The 21,541-nt window shown below is 38.3% G+C and overlaps 1 protein-coding gene across 5 annotated transcripts in view; it reads left to right on the top strand.

Moving 5' to 3' along the window:
• PRR16 (proline rich 16) overlaps nucleotides 1-21,541 on the top strand; it is a 787,493-nt gene that overhangs the window by 488,227 nt on the left and 277,725 nt on the right. The gene's annotated exons all lie outside the window — the stretch shown is intronic.

Here is a 21,541-nt window from a genome sequence, read left to right as displayed (position 1 = left end):
TAGGCTCACAACACACATTGGCCAGTATGTCTTTGATATTTTGGTTATAGTGGCATATGAGCCTTATTATTTTTGATAATGTCAGGAAATGTGTTAAGTCAACAGAAATTTAAATATATCCCCAGTGTACTTAAGTGATGCATGATTCTTCCTTAACTGGATTAGTAGAAGTATAAGAAATGTATCTTTTCCTGTTCAGGATTTACTACTCTGGATATGATCTGCCTGCTGTTTTCTCTGGAAGTTCTAGACTTTAGCAACAGAAAAGGCATCAGATAGACAAAGATGAGATCAATGTGCAAGTTCACCCACGAACTGTTTCTGGTAATGCTACACTTTTGTGACCTTCCAAGATAGACATTCTGATAAATCTGTTTCCCACCATTTCCATGAAAATAAAATTTAAAAAAAAAACACAAAGTATGGTGATTATTTAAGTTGTTTACACTGTGTTGTTGAGTCTCTTGCTGACAGGCAGAAGGTTCTGTATTCACTTAGCACTGATGAGAACAGAATCCTCTGGTAACAGTTTCACCTATATCGTCATTGGAAGTGTTTTAGAAAAACTCTCTCTGCCTCTGTACCGTTCACACCTGTTTTCTGGGACTGTTCTCTTTCTTTTCTGTGATTCCTGCTCTGCCAGTGCTGAGCACATTAGGACCTCGGGCCGCACAGCTTTGAGTCATGGTACCAGAGGAGGAGGCATGGTCTGAGCCTGGATGATTAAGAATAGACTAATTTTAGGGGTGCCTGGGTGGCTCAGCCGGTTAAGCGTCTGACTTTGGCTCAGGTCATGATCTGGTGGTTCATGGGTTGGAGCCTCACATCGAGCTCTGTGCTGACAGCTCAGAACATGGAGACTGCTTTGGATTCTGTGTCTCCCTCTCTCTCTCCCTGTCTCTCAAAAATGAATGAAGGTTAAAAAAAAATAGTGTAATTTTCCATTAAAGTTACCACCATCACATAAGGTAGCCCAGGAAGTCCAAAATAAATGTCTGGCCAACGCCACTTCCTCACAGGTACATAACATTCTAATTTTTTTTTAATGTTTTATTTATTTCTGAGAGAGAGAGAGAAGCAGTGTGAGCAGGGGAAGGTCAGAGAGAGGGTCACAGAATCTGAAACAGGCTCTAGGCTCTGAGCTAGCTGTTGGCACAGAGCCCGGACACGGGGCTTGAAACTAGGAACTGTGAGATCATGACCTGAGCCAAAGTCAGACGCTTAACCGACTGAGACACCCAGGCGCCCCTAAAATTCAGCCTCCTTCGCCTGGCAAAGCAATAAAACTAGTGCTCCTCTTTATCCCCAATCTCTGTCTTTCTGTCATTTTTGCTCCACAGCAGAGATTGGTTTTCAACAACAGGATATGTTTGTGTAGAGAAACATACATCGATAGCTGACTAAGACAAGAGTTCTTAAAATGTCCATGCACACCTTTGCCCCAGCCCTCAAGGAGTAAAAGAGTCTTCACAAAATACAGGAGAGCATTAAAATATTGTAGTTGATGATTACTTCCCAAAACATTTCTATGGATAATTATTTTTGTCATTTTAAAACAATATTTTAATATTTATTATTGAGAAAGAGAGATACAAAGGGTGAGCAAGGGAGGGACAGGGAGAGGGAGAGGGAGACACAGAATCCAAAGCAGGCTCCAGGCTCTGAGCTGTCAGCACAGCTGGCATTTTAAAAGAGTTCAGAAATTCACATCCTCTGTCCAGGTCAAGAAATAACAGCAAATACCTTTTTAGCACCAGTGTCTTTTTTATATAACATATTAAAGGCATTATCTTTTTCTCCAATATAACCCACTTGAAAAAATATATTACATAATGAATTTTCAGATATAGTATGAGGCTATATTCCATTATTTAAATTTGGCAAAGGGGCACCTGGGGGGCTCAGTTGAATAAGTGTCTGACTTTTGGTTTCAGCTCAGGTCACAGTCTCATGGTTCATGAGTTCGAGCCCCATGTCACACTCCGTGCTGGCAGTGCAAGCAGTGCAAGCAGTGCAGAGCTTCCTTGCAATTCTCTCTCTCTCTCCCCCCCATCCCTCCCTCCCTCTCTGCTTCCCCCTCCCCCACTCATGCTCGCTCACGCGTCCACGCTCTCTCTCTCTCTCTCTCTCTCTCTCTCTCTTTCAAAATGAATAAACTTTTAAAAAATCTGGCAAAGTTATAATAAATGTCTTGCCTACCTCAAAATCCCAGCTTCCACAAATATTACTAAAATTCTCTTGAACTTCTAAGTAACGTGCCATATAAAGTGTTTGTAATGCCAACTAAGTAACTGTTCAGTATTTAGCTGACTTGTTAGTGGTATATGTTTGTTCTAAGTGCAATGATAGCATGTGGAATCAGGTACAAATTATGATTTACTTCTCCATTGCATTAACCATGTATTGCAGGGTAAATAAAATTGAAAAATATGACTAAGACATGTAAGCACTGCAAATAACACTTAATAAATTAAAATATAAAAAGTCATTATAAGACTACATTTATAATTAAAATGTGGTTTATTATCATAGTTCTTTTATTTAAATTGTACACATTTGCATTTATACCAAATATTTGAATAATGAGAATTTAGAGTCAAAAGATAGGTCTTTACATATTTATAAGCAGGAGAAGAATGATTTCAGTTCTAGAACTTTTTCAACATAATAGTTCTACAAGCATTTCTGCATAGATTATGATTACAACCTATCTCGTAACTTTAGTCCAGAAATACAAATTATATTTTACATCCTTTACTTTTAATAAGTCGTCAGTCAAAGGTGATGCCACTAACAACAATTTTCTTTTCTCATTAAAAACCATTCACATGGTCCACATTCTTACTTTTTTCATTCTAGAAAACAATCCTTAATATTTTAGCAATACGGTTTTTTTTAATTAAAACAAAAACTTTTAAGAAAAGCATTACATGTAATTGTTAACAGAAAGAGACATGGAAAAAATCACCAATACTAAGAATTCATATACATATTATATGTATACATATTATGTATAATATATGTATGCTAATATACATATATACATATATTACTTATATACAGATATTATATATAAAATACATATTATGTGTGTATAGATACATAAAACTCAAGAAATTGGGTCATATGTTTATTTTTTCTTAGAATCCCAAGTTTTGCTAACGTATGAGTAGATTCTCTTTTTAAAGGAAATTTAAAATTGGAAATAATCTAAAAAGCTTCTACACAATGAAGGAAACAATCAACAAAATGAAAAGGCAACCTATAGAATAGGAGAAGCTATTTGCAAATGACCTATCAGATAAAGGGCCAGTATCCTAAATCTATCAAGAATTTATCAAACGCAACACCCAAAACAAATAATCCAGTAAAGAAATGGACAGACAACATGAAGAGACACTTGGCCAAAGAAGACATACAAATGTGTAAGAGACACATGTGAAAATGCTCAACCACACTCATCATCAGGGAAACGCAAATCAAAAGCATGATGAGATACCACCTCATACCTGTGAAATGGCTAAAATTAACAATTCAGGGAACAACAGATGTTGGTGAGGATGTGGAGAAAGGGAGACCCTCTTGTGCTACTGGTAGGAATCCAGACTGGTGCAACCATTCTAGAAACCGTGTGGCGTTTCCTCAGAAAGTCCAAGATAGAGCTACCCTACAACTACAATTGCACTACCAGGTATTTATCCAAAGGATACAAAAATACTGATTCAAAGGGGCACATGCACCCCAATCTTTATAGCAGCATTATCAATAATAGCCGAATTATGAAAAGAGCCCAAATGTCCATCAATCGATGAATGGATAAAAAAGAGGTGTACGGGGGCGCCTGGGTGGCTCAGTCGGTTAAGTGTCCGACTTCAGCTCAGGTCATGATCTCACAGTTCGTGGGTTCGAGCCCCGCATCAGGCTCTGTGCTGACTGCCAGCTCAGAGCCTGGAGACTGTTTCAGATTCTGTAGCTCGCTCTCTCTCTGACCCTCCCCTGCTCACACTGTCTCTCTCTCTCTCTCTCAGAAAAAAAAAAAGAGGTGTACACACACACACACACACACACACAGAATATTACTCAGCCATCAAGAAGAATGAAGTCTTGGCATTTGCAACAGCATGGATGGAGGTAGAGTGTACTATGCTAAGCTAAGTAAGTCAGACAGAGAAAGACAAATACCATATGATTTCACTCATATGTGGCATTTAAACAAAGTAGATGAATATAGGGGAAGGGAAGGAAAAATAAAATAAGATAAAAACAGAAGAAAGGTAAACCATAAGAGACTCTTAATTATAGAGAACAAACTGGAGGGGAGGAGGAAGGTATGGGCTAATTGGGTGAAGGGCATAAGGAGGGCATTTGCTGGGATGAGCACTGGGTGTTAGACATAAGTGATGACTCACTTATTCCTGAAACCAATGCTGCAGTATATATTAACTAACTTGAATTTCAATACAATCTTGGAAGAAAAAAAGAATCAGAAATAATACCTGTCAAGCCATTTTATAAAACTTTGGAACATACTTTACGTGATAGGACTTTTCTCAAAAGGGAATTCATGCTTCTCTATGCTCTAAAACATAATTAGTTCTGACCTTGTAAATTCAAAATTTATTTTCATTTACACTAGTGCTGGACTGATGGTTTCCTCTGTTGAAAAACATTTATTGAAGAATTATTGACATAAGGAAAGTTGACAAATAATATGTTACAGTTTGATGAATTTTTCACAAATGGAACACACCCATGTAATTAGCATCCAGGTTAAGATACAAAACCTCCCCAGCCTCTGAGCAGACAGCTCTCCCCTCTGCCCCCTTCTGGCCGAAGCTAGCACCCTAAAGCAGATAGCCATCCTAACTTTTAGCACTATGCATTGGGTTAGCCTGTTTTGAACTTCATGTAAATAGAATCATGCAATATGCCCTCTTTTGTCTAGATTCATCTGCTAAGGATTATGTTTGTGAGATTGATCTGCATCATTGAGAAGTGTTGTGGTTTCTTTGATTTTTATTGATGACTAGTATTTCATTGTGTGACTGTATCAAAACCATTCTCTAGTCTCCTTATTGGTGGACATTTAAGTACTTTCTCATTTGAGACTGTTATGATAATGCTATTAAAACATTTTGTAGGTCTTTTCACAAATGTATGTACACATTTCTGCTAGGATAGAAATTGACAAGGCAAAACAAGCACCTGGTACTCAGCTTTAGTAGATAATGTCAAATACTTTTCCAGATTGTTTTCCCAGGTGATTTCATCAGTTTCCATGTTTACCCAGAGTGTATGTGACTTTTGGTTTCTCCACATATTTTCCCACATTTAGCACTGCTGTTCTTTTCATTTTGTTCATTCTGGTAGGAGAAACTTGCCTCCTCCTTCTATGAAATATTTTCCTAGGCAAAGTGATACTGGAAGTCGTGATTAATCATAGCATCGCTAACACATTTCCTTCTACAGTTGTGACTCTTTCACTGTTTGAAAATGACACATTTTTAGCATCAAGTGTAGCAGTCAGTAAATACTGGTTGTGTATAATACAATTTGCATTCCTTTCCTCCTTCTCTTTTATTCAAGCGTTCAACGTTTAGATGCAAAGCAGGTGTCTTCTACCTTTGGAGTACAACAAACCAAAAAAGTTGCATACAAATATATTAAATCCTTAATGCATCATCCTCTTCTGGATTCTTTGCCTTACATGCCATAGATCAATACTTATTATTATTTTAAAATATAGAAACATGTGAAGATAAAGCTTTGGTTCTTCTAATGTCTTACCTCATAAGATGACTTTAACTTCCAGGATACCTGGGATAATCCTGGTTTATAGCTCTTGCCCTAGTAAAGTGCCCCTTTCACCTACAGTGGTATTCTAGCTTGGATGATGCATGAACACTCGACTCGTAACCAAGGCCAGCTTGGCCCTAAGTATTCTGTTAAGTTTAATTACAACACTGATCTTGTCTTTCAGTAGTTTACAGTCTCGAATAACTTTCATTCATGTTTACCTGATTCAGCTCATATTTAATGGAATTTCCTGTTATAAATGAACATATTTTGGAAATGAAAATATTTCCTGTTGGCCTAATAATGAGTGATTTCAAAGTTGATCCCATGAGAGAAACTTGAGATTTCGTATTTGCCCTTTTTACTACTTTGAGGTCTTAAGTGGTACTTTTCAGTGTTCCTGGATGGATTGATGATTGCCTTACCACTATATGTATTTTCAAACATGAATACAGTTACTGATATGATACCCTTTCTCTCCGTAATACTGTTAAAATTTTGTTTTCCATTTATCTCGTTTCTTTGTTAAATTTTCTCTTAAGGTAATACTAGTATTGTGTTTTGTAAAATGAGACTTTCTCATCTTTCAAATGTTCTTTTAAGAAAAGTGACAGTACATATTTAATGCACAATGGTAATGCAAATTAGCATAAGGTAGAAACAAATCGGGTAAGCGGGTGTATTGACATATCAAAATAGTATTCAAATTATAATTGCAACCCTGAACCTATTAAAGGATCCTCTTTTATAAACTGAATCCCTGGATGTATATAGGTTACATTATGTTAGAGAGAGTTTACTCCGAAAAGTTTTATTGTAATAAAATAGGCGTACGGAGATTAAAATATTGACCAGTGATAAAACATATCTCAAAAGCAGTCTCACAGTTAACTCTCTCATAAGAAATGTGGGTTTGAGGGCAACTGGGTGACTCAGTCAGTAAGCGTCGGACTTCGGCTCATGTCATGACCTCGCAGTCTGTGGGTTCGAGCCCCGCGTCAGGCTCTGTGCTGACAGCTCAGAGCCTGGAGCTGCTTCAGATTCTCTGCCTCCCTCCTCTCTGCCCCTCCCCTGCTCACACTCTGTCTCTCTCTCTCTGTGTCTCATAAATAAATAAACATTTAAAAACAAATTTAATAAAAGAAACATGGATTTGGTGTTTAAGGGACCAATTTATTCTTCTTTACCATAATCAAAATGGTGATATGATACAGTCTTACTGGATGTCTTGCATTCATGCCCAGGAGATTTGTTATATTATTTGGAAATCTTCTTACTTACTTTGTATCAGTAAACAGCATCTCGAGATCTTTCCTCTGAAGCTATCTCTGCCTACTTGAACTTTGAGCAACTCTAGATGTGTAATCTCAGGTTCACTTCCTGGTTGTGATCCCACCTGCTAAAACTCAAAGTCCTATTCCACTTGGCTCCCTTGTACCCACGATCAGTCCACTGCACTCCTAGGGCAGTGACCCTAACCTATGGACCACTGATCCTGGGGGTTCTCAGAAATAAGAAACTAAGAACTTGAGCAATGGACCATACAAGGGAAAATTCTGGTGAGTGGTCATTAACAGGACTGCTGACATCATAAAATACAAAGCTATGTAGACACACCACTGCTTAAATAGCCACCAGTAAGATTGCTCAAAACCATCTTCATTCAATATATTATAAAGTGAATATACTAGTTTATTGTTCTTTACATAGTCTATTTCCTTTATGTTGCATGACACACTGGTGAATGGGTGGGGCTCACAAGTCAGCCAGAACTTTTAATCTGTGTGATTTTGAAGGGGTTATGCTCTCTCTCTGAGTCCCAGCATTTCCTTCTGTAACATGGAGGTAATAACTATGCAGATTAACTGGAGTGACTTACATAAAGCACTTGTCACAGTCCCTGGCACCTAGTATCCCATAACTGGTAGTGATCAATTAGTATTTTTAGTCTTGTCCTCATACTAAGGACACTGCACCAGAAAAAAAAATCAAAGTTGCTAAAAAGAAAATCTGGAAAATTTTGTAGAAATATACTTAACATGTTCTCTTTTATTATTCAGGCCTTTTTGAATGCAACAGAATTATTCACTGCAAATAGTTAAACCTCAGCTTGGAGATATACTGAAAGAACGACAGATACATCCCCACTACACACACACACACACACACACACACACAGTAGTTGTGGTATTTCCTGATAAGTTTTCCTCACTAGATGTTAGAAATACTTAACCTGACAGGATTACCTCAAATCCTGGTTTTCTCTGTCCATCAATCTGGTAGCTCTTTTCCTTATGCTACATCATAGGATTCTGGGTTCAGATGCAGAACTCACTACATCTTAGATTGTGATTTGGACCACAACATCTAGTTTTTTTACACCTCCTCTTCCTTTTCTATAACACATGGAACAACAGCATGAAGTTGTGAGGGGTAAGCACAGTAATGCCTTCAAAGAATAAGTAAAAGTCAACTACCTGCCCTTCAGGAGTTCCTTTCTCTAGAATCACTTTACCACTAGCTATAGGCCATTCTTACAGCCTTTGCAGTTGCTGAAGGTTCAGACTTGAAGTAATTGTTCTTATGAATCATTTCCTTGAATCTGTGAAGGGTTGGGGTTTTGGAAAGCTTGCTTCCTTTTCAGTGGTGCCTGCAGCTACTCAATAGGAGGAATGTCTTCTGCATGTTCTTGCTCATTCTCTTTGTTCATTGTACTCTCTGATCTATGCCCTACCTCTCTCTGAACTCTCCTACCAGAGTGGAAGAGATTTTTTTTCCAGTTCTAGCGTTAAGTAGGAAGAAAGTTGCATCTGGGCCAGGTGTTACCTGAAAATTATTCCTTAGCTGCACACACAGTGGCTGCAGCTCTGAGTGGCTCCCTTCGCCTCAGTCACTGAGGCCTTTGCTATCTATTTCAATCCCACCATGATAAGGACTGTATAAATAGAACCCTGGTCAATATTGAAGTAACAGATGAGCTTCAAAGACAATATATGATAGCTTTTGTGATCTCACAACGCCTTCAGGATTTCGTGACTTGTCGGTATACTTATTGGTTTCATTCATTCAAGAAATATTTATTGAACACCATCCATGCAGCAGACATCATTTTAAACATTAGAGATTCAGCAGCAAACGGGGACAGAGAGGTTTTAATTTTGGATAGGGTGTCCAGGAGATAGTAGAAAAGGTGAGGAAGCAGGCTAATAGATTATTTGGAGAAGAGCATTTCTGACAGGGGGAAAGCAAATGCAGTGTCCTGGGGAACATGTCTGTCTTCGTGTGGTTTCATGTGGGAGTAAGACTGAAGGTACAAGATAGCAGACTGGAGAACTGTCCAGGGACAAAGAGAGACAGGCAGATTCCCACAGGCCATGGTAAGGACCCTGGCCTTTACTTTGGGTTATTTACAAACTCAAGTTATCCCTGAAAGATAGAAAGAAGTACACGTATGGTAAGGCTGTGCAGATATGCCGATATCTAGCCACGCTTGCTGAGAGTAACTGTCAAAGGAAATTGGGGGTGGTCCTATTAGTTGGTAGAGTAGGTGTCTACCCAGTTGCGGGTACGTGGGTCAAATTTCAGCTCTTCTGATATTTAACCAAGAAGATTTAAGATTAGAATCTCAAAGAGGCATATGCACTTCTGTGTTCACTGCATCATTGTTTACAAGAGCTAAAGTATAGAAAGAAACAACTTAAATGTTCACCACTGAATGAGTGGATAAAGAAAGCATGGTGTATACATACAGTAGAATGTGTGGATAAAGAAAGCATGGTGTATACATACAGTAGAATGTTATTTAGCCTCAAAAAAGACGGGAACCCTGGGGAGCCTGGGTGGTTCTGACTTTTGGTTTTGGCTCGGGTTATGATCTCGTTGTTTTGGGATTGGGCCCCATATCAGGCTCTGTGCTGACAGCATGCAGCCCGCTTGGGATTCTCTCCCTCTCTCTCTCTCTTTGCCCCTCCCCCACTCTCTCTCAAAATAAATAAACACACTTTAAATTTTAAAAAAAATAGAAGGGAATCCTGTCATATATGACAACTTGAATAAACTTAAAGGATATTATAAGCGAAATAAGCCAAAAAGAATAAATACCGCATGGTTCCACTTACATATGATGTATCTAAAATAGAAAAATTCATAAAAATAGAGTGGAATGGCAGTTGCCAGAGCCTGGGGGCAGGGAGAAATGGCAAGTTGCTGTTCAACAGATATAATGTTTCAGTTAACATAAAATGAGTAAGTTCTAGAGACCTACTGTATAACATTGTTCCTCTAGTTACCAGTACTGTGTTGTGCACTCAAGAACTACACAATACTATGACTACTAAAATGCAACTCTTCAAAGTACATCCTCCCAAAACTTGTAACAGTTTTCAAAATGCCTGACATTCCATCCTCTTTGATTATCCTGTCAGCCTCAAAAAATATTCCCGTCTTCACAAGTACTATCACAAAATCATGGCTGAGGAGCAGCACACATTTAACCATGAACATCTCTCAGATAAAGGATCTTGGGCAGTGAGAAACCAAGTTCCATGATGACTGTGATAAGGTCTGGAAGTTGGCGAGCACTTAACTGTTAAGTAATCAGACATCAAGGTGATCCATTAGGACAGCCCTGAAAGTAACAACCAAACCTCTACCACTTACTATGACAGTACAAGCAAGAGGCAAAAAGTGGTGCCCACTCCCCACATTCCATTTTTCTCTGTGTAATGGCACCAGCTGAAGGTCAGGTGACTACAGCCTGGAGGCTCCAACAGAAGGCTTCTGTCTCTTTATAGACAAATAGGCTGGAGGGGAGGGGACACTGGGAAGAGCTAGGAGTGACTGAGTCAAAGTAGAAGTCATCATCCAGGGCTCAGGATAAAGAAGTCTCTATGAAGCCTCTTGGGAATCATCCCTCAAGACCCCCCAGTAAGGAGACTTCAAACAGAGTCTCGTGGACCAGGGATGCAGATACTCATATGAGCAAGGCTGCCCCGGAGGAACTGAGTCTTTGACTGAAACTCCCCCCAAAACCCTTAAGTGCCCTGGCTCTACAGTAAGTCTGGTGAGTGGAATGCAGTGTCCCCCAGAGGTGCCTGCAGTGCAAAGCCTAGAGAGGCCCTGGAGGACTACACAGGACTTTGGCCTGAAGCCAGACTGCTTATTAGCAGATACCTGTAATGTTGTATCTGTACATATTACCTAGATGTTGCTTAGCAATGACCATAAAGGAAGGGGTGGGGGATAATAAATAGGAAGGTGCGTGTTCACCATCGACAAACTTCATACATATTCTTACAAATGATCTGGGGTGAATTTTATTAGAGCCACTTTAAATGTTTTAATTAGCTAAAAGAAAATAAGGTTAGCACAAAATAGAAAGAACGTTATAGAAAAGATTCTCAATATGTATCCTGATCTTTTCTTCCATATAACTGGAACAAATGCAGATGAATCATGTAAATTGGTGTTGCCCTGAGGGAAGAACTCCATCCAGAGTAAAGACGAGTGGAAGTAGATGCAATTTTATCTGTCATTACCAGTGAGATTTTAACCATTATATTTATAACTTATGCTTACTTGGTCGACCTGATTGCTAAATAGATGATGATTGCTTTAAAATAAAAAAGGAACACTTAGCTTCATCATCTTCTGTATTCTATTATTAGTATACATGAGCTATTGACAGAGACAAAATTTACAAATGAAAATAAGGGGTGTCTGGTAGCTCAGTTGGTTAAGTATCTGACTCTTGATTTCGGCTCAGGTCATAATCTCATAGTTCGTCAGATCAAGCTCCGTGTTGGGCTTTGTGTTGACATCATGGAGCCTGCTTGAGATTCTCTCCCTCCCTCTCTCTCTCTGCCACCTCAATGTGCACTTATGCAAGCACACTGTCTCTCCTGGTCTCTTAAAACAAATATACTTTAAAATTTTTAAAAATGGAAATAAGTAAAACAGTATTGAAGTCATTTGGCTTAAACTACTCCACTCAATAATGACACATTTGCATAATCTCATACACCCCAAAGTGGTTTTTGGAGAGTCCAAATAGTAATGTGTTCATGAATTTCTAGTTTACAAATTTGATCACATTCACAAACTTTTAAGAAACATGAAGTACCCCTCCCCCCCAATAAGACTTGGTTCCCATTCTCTTTATCAAAGAAAAAAATCTGGATTGCTACACAGGTAAAACGAACATAATACTTGAAGGAATTGCACATTAAAAGCAATCCTGCTTTAAATGTGTGAACATCAGTGGGAATTAAGGGTTTTCCATTATGTTCTTTATTATTCCAGTACGACGCTCTTCCTTAACCATCCTGGTTGCATACTTAATACCAACCATATTAGTGAGAGGTCAAGTGGCAAAATTGTACGGCAAACTTGGAATTCTGATACATTTCTTACAGGGGCTCCCCATGGTCATATATAACAGTTTTAATCAGTCCCTAGTAAGTGCAAAGTGTTGACTAGATGTATGATTCCTCTGCTTAAAAAGTCTAAAGTTCTGTGGTTGAGACAAGAATAGAAATGATAATTTATAGTAGAAATCAATGAGAAACAGTGGTGCACGCACAACTGTGTGAGCATTACATTATGTGCATTGGATAGGGAATGATTAACAAAGAGAATGACATTTGGGGCACGTGAGTGGCTCAGTCGGTTAAGCCTCCGACTTTGGCTCAGGCCATGATCTCACAGTTAGTGAGTTCTAGCCCCGCTTCAGCCTCTGCTGCGAAGCAGGAACCTACTTCTGATCTTTTGTCCCCTCTCTCTCTGCACCTCTCCCACTTGTGCTCTCTGTCTCTCTCAAAAATAAATTAAAAAAAAAAAAAAAAGAGTGACATTTGAGTGTTAGATTATAGAGTAGGTGCTGTGGTCTGCTGCCTAGATTCCCCTTTTAGGGTGGAAGTACTCTTTGCTCTCAGTTGCAGGATTGCCAGATGAATCCCTCCCCATTAAATATTCTTGGCCAGAGAGAGTTGTCTTGTGAAAGTTGAGGCCTCTTTTCTATACTCAGCTCCATGGGGAGAGATAGCTACAAAGTTCCATCCATTGGCCTCAATCTGGGGTATCTTCATCAACAGAGGAATTGACCAGGGCCTCCAGGGCAAATTCCCCACAGTTCCATTCTCCTCCTGCACAATCCTCCTTCTCTCCCTTATGGGTATTGATCCCAGAGAACAATCTCCAGTAAATCACAGGCAAACCAATCTCCATTTTGAAGTCTGTTTCCTGGGAAACCCCACCTATGACCTCTAGTGTCAGGAGTGAGTGGTCAAAACAGCTGATTTATATGGATTCTAGAACTGGGCTCCCCAGTGGCTGATTTGCACCATGGATCTCTTACTGGTGATGGGGAAGCACCATGCGTGGTGTACAAATGGAATTGTTAAAACGGTCATCAGTGGTAGACTGATTCCTGATAGAGGGTTAAGAGCATGCACTAGTGAGTACAGTCTGAGGCTTTTGAGAAAGCTGTAATAGTAGTAAACATAAGAACAGTGGAATCAGATGGCTCTTCAGTGAGGTTAATAAAAACCTTGGAGGAAGACCATGAAAGGTTGAAGGTGACTGATCATCTTTTTAAGGCCTCTGGTAAAACCAAAGGCCAAACTGGTGGTATATAAAAAGAATTTCACGTCCTTGAGCTAGAGGGTGAAGTGAAGGATCAGGCCCAGAAATTAATTACAGAAGTCAGAGAGTCCCAGAAAAATGCTTGAATCTGGAAAATCTGTCTGTACCAAGATTAAGGCCCTCTGGGGAAGAACTGGTACACCATGACTTGTGATATGACTCCCTGCATCTACACATTCAAAGTCTGGAGTCTGGGATTCTCCTTAACCCTCTGGGTTTGCGGGAGTGGCTCTAGCCTACCTATGAAAGACAATACCTTCTTGCTGGAAAACAGTGCCAGAGGCTATTGCCTTTCAAGATTCCATTTGGGAATGTATCCCTACCTTCCTTTCTGATCATCACATGAAACCTGAAAATTAGCTCACAGCATAATCTGGCCCAGGTAGTGCAGGGTCTGCTGAGACAAGGAAGAAACCACAGTGCAAAACAATTACACGCACTCATGTTCGTACAGCCCTGGGACAGGAGGGGTCCTCCGGACAGTGCTTGATCCAAGCGTTCAAAGTATAACGTTGAGTAGATGAGAGTTTATTGTTAATGGGAGCGACTCCTGAGAAATAAAAATGAGTCTGCGTTTCCATTGCCAATAATAGTATCTTTGTGAACAGATTTACCTTTATTTGCTCTAAACGTATAGAATTCGAAACTCAAGATGAAAGGGGTGATTTTGACAGACAAAGGCAGATTTCTAAAACTATCTGAGGAAAAGAAAGTTCAAGGGGCAGTAGTTAATCAGAAAAGGTCAATGCCATTCCTGATAGGAGTGCCCAATGGTACCTAATCAAAGTGTGTATTTTGTTTCATCTCTGGCTTTATTATACTTTTCATCTTTTGATTCTTGTTTTTGGAATTTTTTTCATTTTAAATTAGACTTCTTTGTGTATTATGTCATGTAAGTAAGAGCATTTGATTTTTTTTATTTGAAAATGCTTTTTAGACCCTGAAAATTGATTTAATTTTTGTTTTAGAACAAAAGCTGAAATGAAAGGTTCTGTCTTTTATTTTTCCTCTCTTTTTCAACTGCTATGATAAAGCACAGAACTTTCTCTTTTCCAATCAGAAGTCCCCACATCAATCATCCATGAACGTTCTGGTTTTTTAAGCCTAATTTTAGAAGAATTAATTACAATGATTAAATGGGAAAATTGTCTTTTTTTTCATGAAATCATACAAATCGGTTTGCTCCATTTGCATCATTGTCTCTATTCAGTGATTTATTGTTGTTCTTAGAATTATCTTAGAATTAATTACATTTGTACCTTTAGTGATTGTCTTTTCCAAGTACTAAGTAGATTCAAACATTTTTTTTATTTTCAAAGTTTACCGTTATGTTACTTTCTTAGGTTGAAAGGGAAAACTACATTTAACTTAAAGCAGTTAAATAAAACGCAATATTTTTTGTTCTTGGCATATTTTTTCCAAGTCATATGCATGCTCAGTTACTTTCTTTTTTCATTATATTAATATCTACCTTTCCCATTTTGTCTAGCTTCTTATGATGCAAAATACATCAATATCATGATCTTCAAAAAATTTCCTGTGAATATGTTAAAGTTTTTTTTTAATTAAGATTTTGTCTTATGTAACCATTTCCATTAATGTCACTTCTCAAAGGCTAGCATGCATTGAGACCCATTGATGGGAAGGCAGTGTTTTGAAAAGACAGAACGCAGGGCACCTGGGTTGCTCAGTTGTTGCACGTCGGACTTCTCAGATCACGATCTCATGGTTTGTGGGTTTGAGTCCCACCACAGGCTCACTGCTGTCAACATGGAATCTGCTTGGGATCCTCTCTCTCTGCCCCTTCTCTGCTCATGCTCATTCTCTCAAAATAATAATAATAATAATCAAAAAAGAATACATGTCTCAAACACTGTTTCTGTTTTTTTATTAAAAAATTTTTTAATGTTTTATTTATTTCTGAGAGAGAGAGAGACAGTATGAGCAGGGGAGGGTCAGAGAGAGAGGGAGACACAGAATCTGAAGCAGGCTCCAGGCTCTGAGCTGTCAGCACAGAGCCTGATGTGGGGCTTGAATCCATGAACCGTGAGATCATGACCTGAGCCGAAGTCGGACGCTTAACCAACTGAGCCACCCAGGCGCCCCTCAAGCGCTGTTTCTTAAATATGCAGTATGTACATATTCGGTTAAATAAAGCTGTACTTTCATGTCACTTAATTTGTTGACATTGTGTACACAAAGCATGATCCTATACCAATGAGACTCATAGAGGATGGTATGATTAAAGCAGTGATGTGCAAGTAAGAAGGGCCATTTGAAAGGGAAATTGGGGGGCGCCTGGATGGCTTAGTCGGTTAAGCATGAGACTTTGGTTCCAGTCATGATCTCATAGTTTGTGGGTTCGAGCCCTGCATCAGGCTCTGTGCTGACAGCTTGGAGCCTGGAGCCTGCTTCGGAATCTATGTCTTCCTCGCTGTCTGCCCCTGCCCCACTTGTGCATACTCTCTCACGCTCTTGCTCTCTCTCTCTCTCTCTCTCTCTCTCAAAACTACACAGTAAGAAAAAAAAATAATTAAAAGAAATTGGCACCCTCACACAAATTACTGGAGCCAGCTCTGCTCAGGCCCAGAAATGTGTATTAAAACAACAACCACCACCACCACAACAAATCCCAAACAACAACAACAACAAACAACTCATGGAAAGTTTTGAGATGGCCCACCATTCTTGGGGGACTAGAAATCATATTTCTCTTCTTCCCCAATGTGCTATTAAGAATTCTGGTCTCTCTCTTGAATGCTGACAAAAACTGAGGACTGATGGATGTGGGGGGGATGGGGGGATGGGCATGGAGGAGGACACTTGTGGGGATGAGCACTGAGTATTATGTGGAAACTAATTTGACAATAAACTATTTGTAAAAAAAAAAAAAAAAAGAATTCTGGTCTCTGATCATTTGAAATGTTTTCACCACAATTTTTTTTCTTTTTACGTTCTGTGATCTCTCTGCCACCTTTGTACTTTTTTCATTGACATTTAAGTCTGATCACATCTTTTTAAATATGCACAGTGAGAGTACAGTGTGGTTTTAATGAAATACTTTATAAAACAAAGATCCATCACTAAAGAACAAATTTAATTGGCCATAAATGTCTATGGGATAATTTCAAGTGTCTTTACGATAGATTAATACAGTATAATACAACAGACTATGGCCACAGTACATAATTGATATTATAACATTTTAATGATAAAAACTAAAAAAAGAATATGAAAAAATAAAAATATATATTAGAGGTAATTGTCCTTCCTACCCCTAAGACTCCCAAATTGTTTAGCCTTCCCAGAAGCACCATTGTTAAATTTATGTTGTTACTTTCCAGATACAATCTGAGCATGTATAGTCATATGTAAATTTCAGTATTTTCTCCATTATTCTTGTTTGAACGAGATCAAACTAGGTCTTTAGGTTAACTGGCTTTTTCAGTAGTGTCTATTTTCCTTTTCACAGCGACTGTTTTTGAATTTATAAATAAGATTTTGCCTTTCATTTCTGAGCTATGCGAGCACTGTTCAGCCTTGTGTCATTATAGCTACTTTGAAACTATTATTTGAGCTTGTTTTCATTCTTATAGGCCATGTTGTCTGTGATTGATTTTAAGGAGCAATTTTTTCTCAATTTCTTCTGTGTGTGTGTGTGTGTGTGTGTGTGTGTGTGTTATATCTATGTACGTATCACTTATATTCCTTTGCTCATATTTTCTTGTCAGTTCTTTGCCTATATCACATACTGCGTCACTTGTAATTGTTGCTAATCATGGAATAAAATATCTCGTTTCTGGGGCAGTTTCCTGCTTCACAATATTACTTCAGTCTGAGCCAGGGCACTGAGCTGGAAAAACATGCCTGTAAAATTTGGGTCGGTTATGCAAACTCACTTTTGGGTACTCTACTTTTGGGTATATCTCTGCTCATTGATAGAAGATATTTTTGACTCCTAGCAGCAGCCTACATGTCCTTCGCTGGTTTTTTCACTTGTCCTTGGTTGCCAGAGATTAGACATTTTAGAAATGATATTCACGTACTGTACTCCTCCACCCTGGCGCTTTGGGAAGAGCCTGAGGCAAAGATAATGTGTCCATGATGTTCTTCTTCTTACTCTGCTTTCCTTGTCACTCCATCATGTCACCTAAGCACATGGACTTTCTGTTGCCTTTATATGCCAATTGACCTTCTCTCTCTTCAGGATCGCTGATTTGCCCCCACGCCCACTTTTTGGGGCATGCCACCTAACTTGGGAGTATGCTGTATCCTCTTTGACATCTGATGTGGTTTAAATACCTAGAATCTTCCTTTCCCTCAGTCTGCCCAGTATTTCATTATATTTGGCAGAAGATCATCCACACTTTTGTTAAAAAGAAAAGCTTTTTGTCTGCTTTTTGTTGGTTTGGTTTGGTTTGGTTTTTATTGCACTGATTTCAGAGCGGAAAGTAGAGGTAGCAGAGACTATAAGCAGTAACTCTTAACCGGAAAACTTTGTACTGAGTTGATTAAAGAAAGTGTCCCGCAGTTGCCATTGTAAAGAAAATGATACATATCTTTTTTGCATTTTTATTGTCTTTTTAGAAGTTCTTTAGAGGGGTGCCTGGGTGGCTCAGTCAGTTAAGCGTCAAACTATTGATTTCAGCTCGTGATCTCACAATTTTGAGTTAGAGCCCCTTGTCTGCCTCTGCACTAATAGCATGGAGCCTGCTTAGGATTCTCTTTCTCCTTCTGTCTCCCCACTCCCCTTCCCCACAACTTGTGCTCTCTTTCTGTCAAAATAAACATTAAAATGTTCTTTAGAAATAACTTTTATNGAGGAGGGATGGGCATGGAGGAGGGCACTTGTGGGGATGAGCACTGAGTGTTATATGGAAACTAATTTGACAATAAACCACTTGTAAAAAAAAAAAACAACTTTTATTGCATAGATAGAAAAAAATTCTTATTTGGAAAATTTCTAAAATAACAAAGGGTAGTGGACATATTTGTTTAAATGTAAACATTTGTATTCATAATAATAGATTTTTTTCCTACAATGAAACCCATGGTGGATACTTAGACTCAACTCTTTTTTTTTTAATTAGAATGGGGAGCAAAAGATGAAGAATACTGTTAGGGGAAAAGATGGCAGAACAGGTACCAGATAAGCTGCCCTTACTCTGAAATATGTATGTAAAAAGTACAAAAAGCTTTGGCTTTAACTATTCAGTTTGTTGAATTTGTTTTGGTTTACATGAATTTACTGAGTCATATAAATGGTGGGTGTAGGTAACTTTTCCTAAAAGCCAAAGGCTTTTCATCATCTCTCTTGGTGTAAAATCACAAGGGTGAGCTGATGATCACAAATTGATTTTTGAAAATAATGCTATCAGATAGACAGAAAAGTTGCTTCCTGAGAAGCTGCATTAGGTATGTTGGGCGATTCCATGCCCGGTCTGTTTTAGAGACGAAAAGAAACTGTTAGAGGACTTACAGCTCAGTGGGCTATGTTCCTGGTGCATGTGCTTGTTTATCCAGTCGGCAATTGACTCTGTCCACTGAGTTCCCAGGATGAGTCAACATCATGTCTTTCTTATACTATCAGTTCAGGTTATATTTGACCACATGTTCTTGCGCATTTTGATTAAATTCTATTTATTTACTTATTTTTAAATGCCTTATTTATTTTGAGAGAAAGAGAGAGAGGGAGAACGAGCACAAGCAATGGAGGGGCAGAGAGAGAGGGAGAATCCTAAGCAGGTGCCCAGCTGTCACCACGGAGCCAGACTGGGGCTCAGTCCCATGAACCATGAGATCATAACCTGAGCCAAGCTCAAGAGTTGGGCACTTAACCCACTGAGCCATTCATGCACCCCCTGCCCCACTGATTTTATTTTAAAACGAGAGGAAAGAAAGGTCTTAGGATGGAGCACTGCATCAGGGTCTGTACTGAGCATGGAGATTGTGTAAGTTTCTCTCTCTCTCTCTCTCTCTCTCTCTCTCAAATAAATAAATAGGAAGGAGATTACACATCTTATATAAAATCTAATTAATTGAGGTGCTTGGGTGTCTCAGTCGGTTAAGCATCCAACTTCGGCTCAGGTCATGATCTCATGGTTTGTGAGTTGGTTTGTGAGTTTGAGCCCTGCATCAGCCTCTCTGCTGTCAGCCCAGAGCTCATTTCAGATCCTCTCTCACTCTCACTCTCTCTCTGCCCCTCCCCCACTTTATCTCTCTCTCAAATATTTTTTAAAAATCTAATGAATTGATCTATCGATTCAGTGGTCATTAAATCTGTTTATATTCTTAAATAAATCCTATATTTTATAGGTAACCTTCACTGTAATATGTGTGTGTGTATATATGTGATATGTGGTAGATGTTTATATATATAAATTATATATATATTATATATATATAATCTTAATGTTTTTCTTGATGGAAATTCATCCACATTTGTTTGGCCCATTCTTATTTATCTTCTTAGTAAGTTAAATAGATGCCCATTGAATTTGATTCTACCTTCCACTTAGAATTCTCTTTCCCATACTCAAGTCCTTTCTAATATTATTTAATCCATCTTTAGCATTAGTAGTACTGTTTTAGCACATTTGAAATGTGCTAAAAGCACATCCCAATGTAAAAATGTGTATGTATAAAAATGAACATTGTACTCCAATCTCTACTGTGCAGCAGACATATTTCATTTTGCAGTCATGTTTTTAACGTAGGAAAATGTTAATCCCAAGAATATTACAGTTGGAAAGGTCAAGGCAACCACAGGGGAATTTTCTTAAAGCTGTTCATTACAAACCTAAGCAAAGTCAGTGTTCTTCTTTCACTCAGATGACACAGAAGACAGAGGGGAACAGAAGGCAGGTGTTTTGCTCACTTTTAAATGGCTATGTTTTGAAGCCTGCAATTACAGAATGCCCATAAAACCTAATAATTTTGAAGCCAGATTAAAATTTGAGTTTGAGTTATGATTCACCATGTAAGTACTAAAATCCTAGCCTGTGTTAGTAATGTATAAAATACTAGCCTCTGTAGTTTTATTAGTCATAAAATATTCGAATTAGACCAATAAGATATTTAGCAAGTTGATAACAATATATATACATACCTGTGCACTTACACACACACACACACACACACACACACATGCATTTGGAGAGAGAGAAATGAAAGCATCTCAGTCAAATTTTATTTTCAGTCTCAGGAAATTAAGCAACAATTTGGCCCTCAATTTACTCAATGACCAAATTTCTGATTTTGGACTTTATCTTTGAGTAATTGGGTTCAACAACCATATATTATTGAAAACCAGTATCTGAATGCCTACTTCGAATGAATTGTGAAATGCCTTTTGCCAAATATCTGACCCTGAAGAAGTATTTTGGAAGTTTCTTGTTATTTTTAAGATTTGTGGTGTATGAAATATTTCAGTTTCTTTAAGAAGATATTAAGAAGTAATTTAACAGTGTATTTTATTTGAATACAGAAAGGCAGAGAGCAAATATTCTCATATCACACACACACATAACATACATACAAACGTCTATATATATACATATATGTATATGTGTGTATATATACTTATATGATATATATGTATACATACATATACGTATATATATAGATGTATGTATGTATGTTATACATACATATATATCAGATAGACCATATGATTTACTTGTGGCCAGATTTGGTTGTCACAGCATGGAGATGAAGGGGCAGTAGGAAGCCTTCCCATCAGTGGGACTAGAAATCAGCCAGAAGGTGCACAGTCCTATTTCCAAGTAACCCGGCAACATGTGGTCATTAGTTGGGTGAATACTTGAAGCTAGAACTGGGGAGGAAGAAAAAGGTAACTAAAATGGAACTTTTACTATCTTCAAAGATCCACTGAAATGACTTGGCATTCATGTACACATGAAATGATGTTGTTCACATGGGGGTTTTGCAGATAGATACAGATAAGGTAATACTGTGTAATTAACTGAAGCAGTATATTAGCAAAATTTAAAAACTGGAAGTTGAATAAATAGGTAACACTACCATGAACTTGGCAGAGGTAGCATATTATTTTTGGAACAGCATTAGTGTGAGTCATTTATCT

Source organism: Crocuta crocuta, unplaced genomic scaffold (assembly GCF_008692635.1).
Source record: "Crocuta crocuta isolate KB4526 unplaced genomic scaffold, BGI_CrCroc_1.0 scaffold218, whole genome shotgun sequence".
NCBI lineage: Eukaryota > Metazoa > Chordata > Mammalia > Carnivora > Hyaenidae > Crocuta > Crocuta crocuta.
Note: the sequence above shows the minus strand (reverse complement) of the source record. Positions and strands in the feature narration are given on the sequence as shown.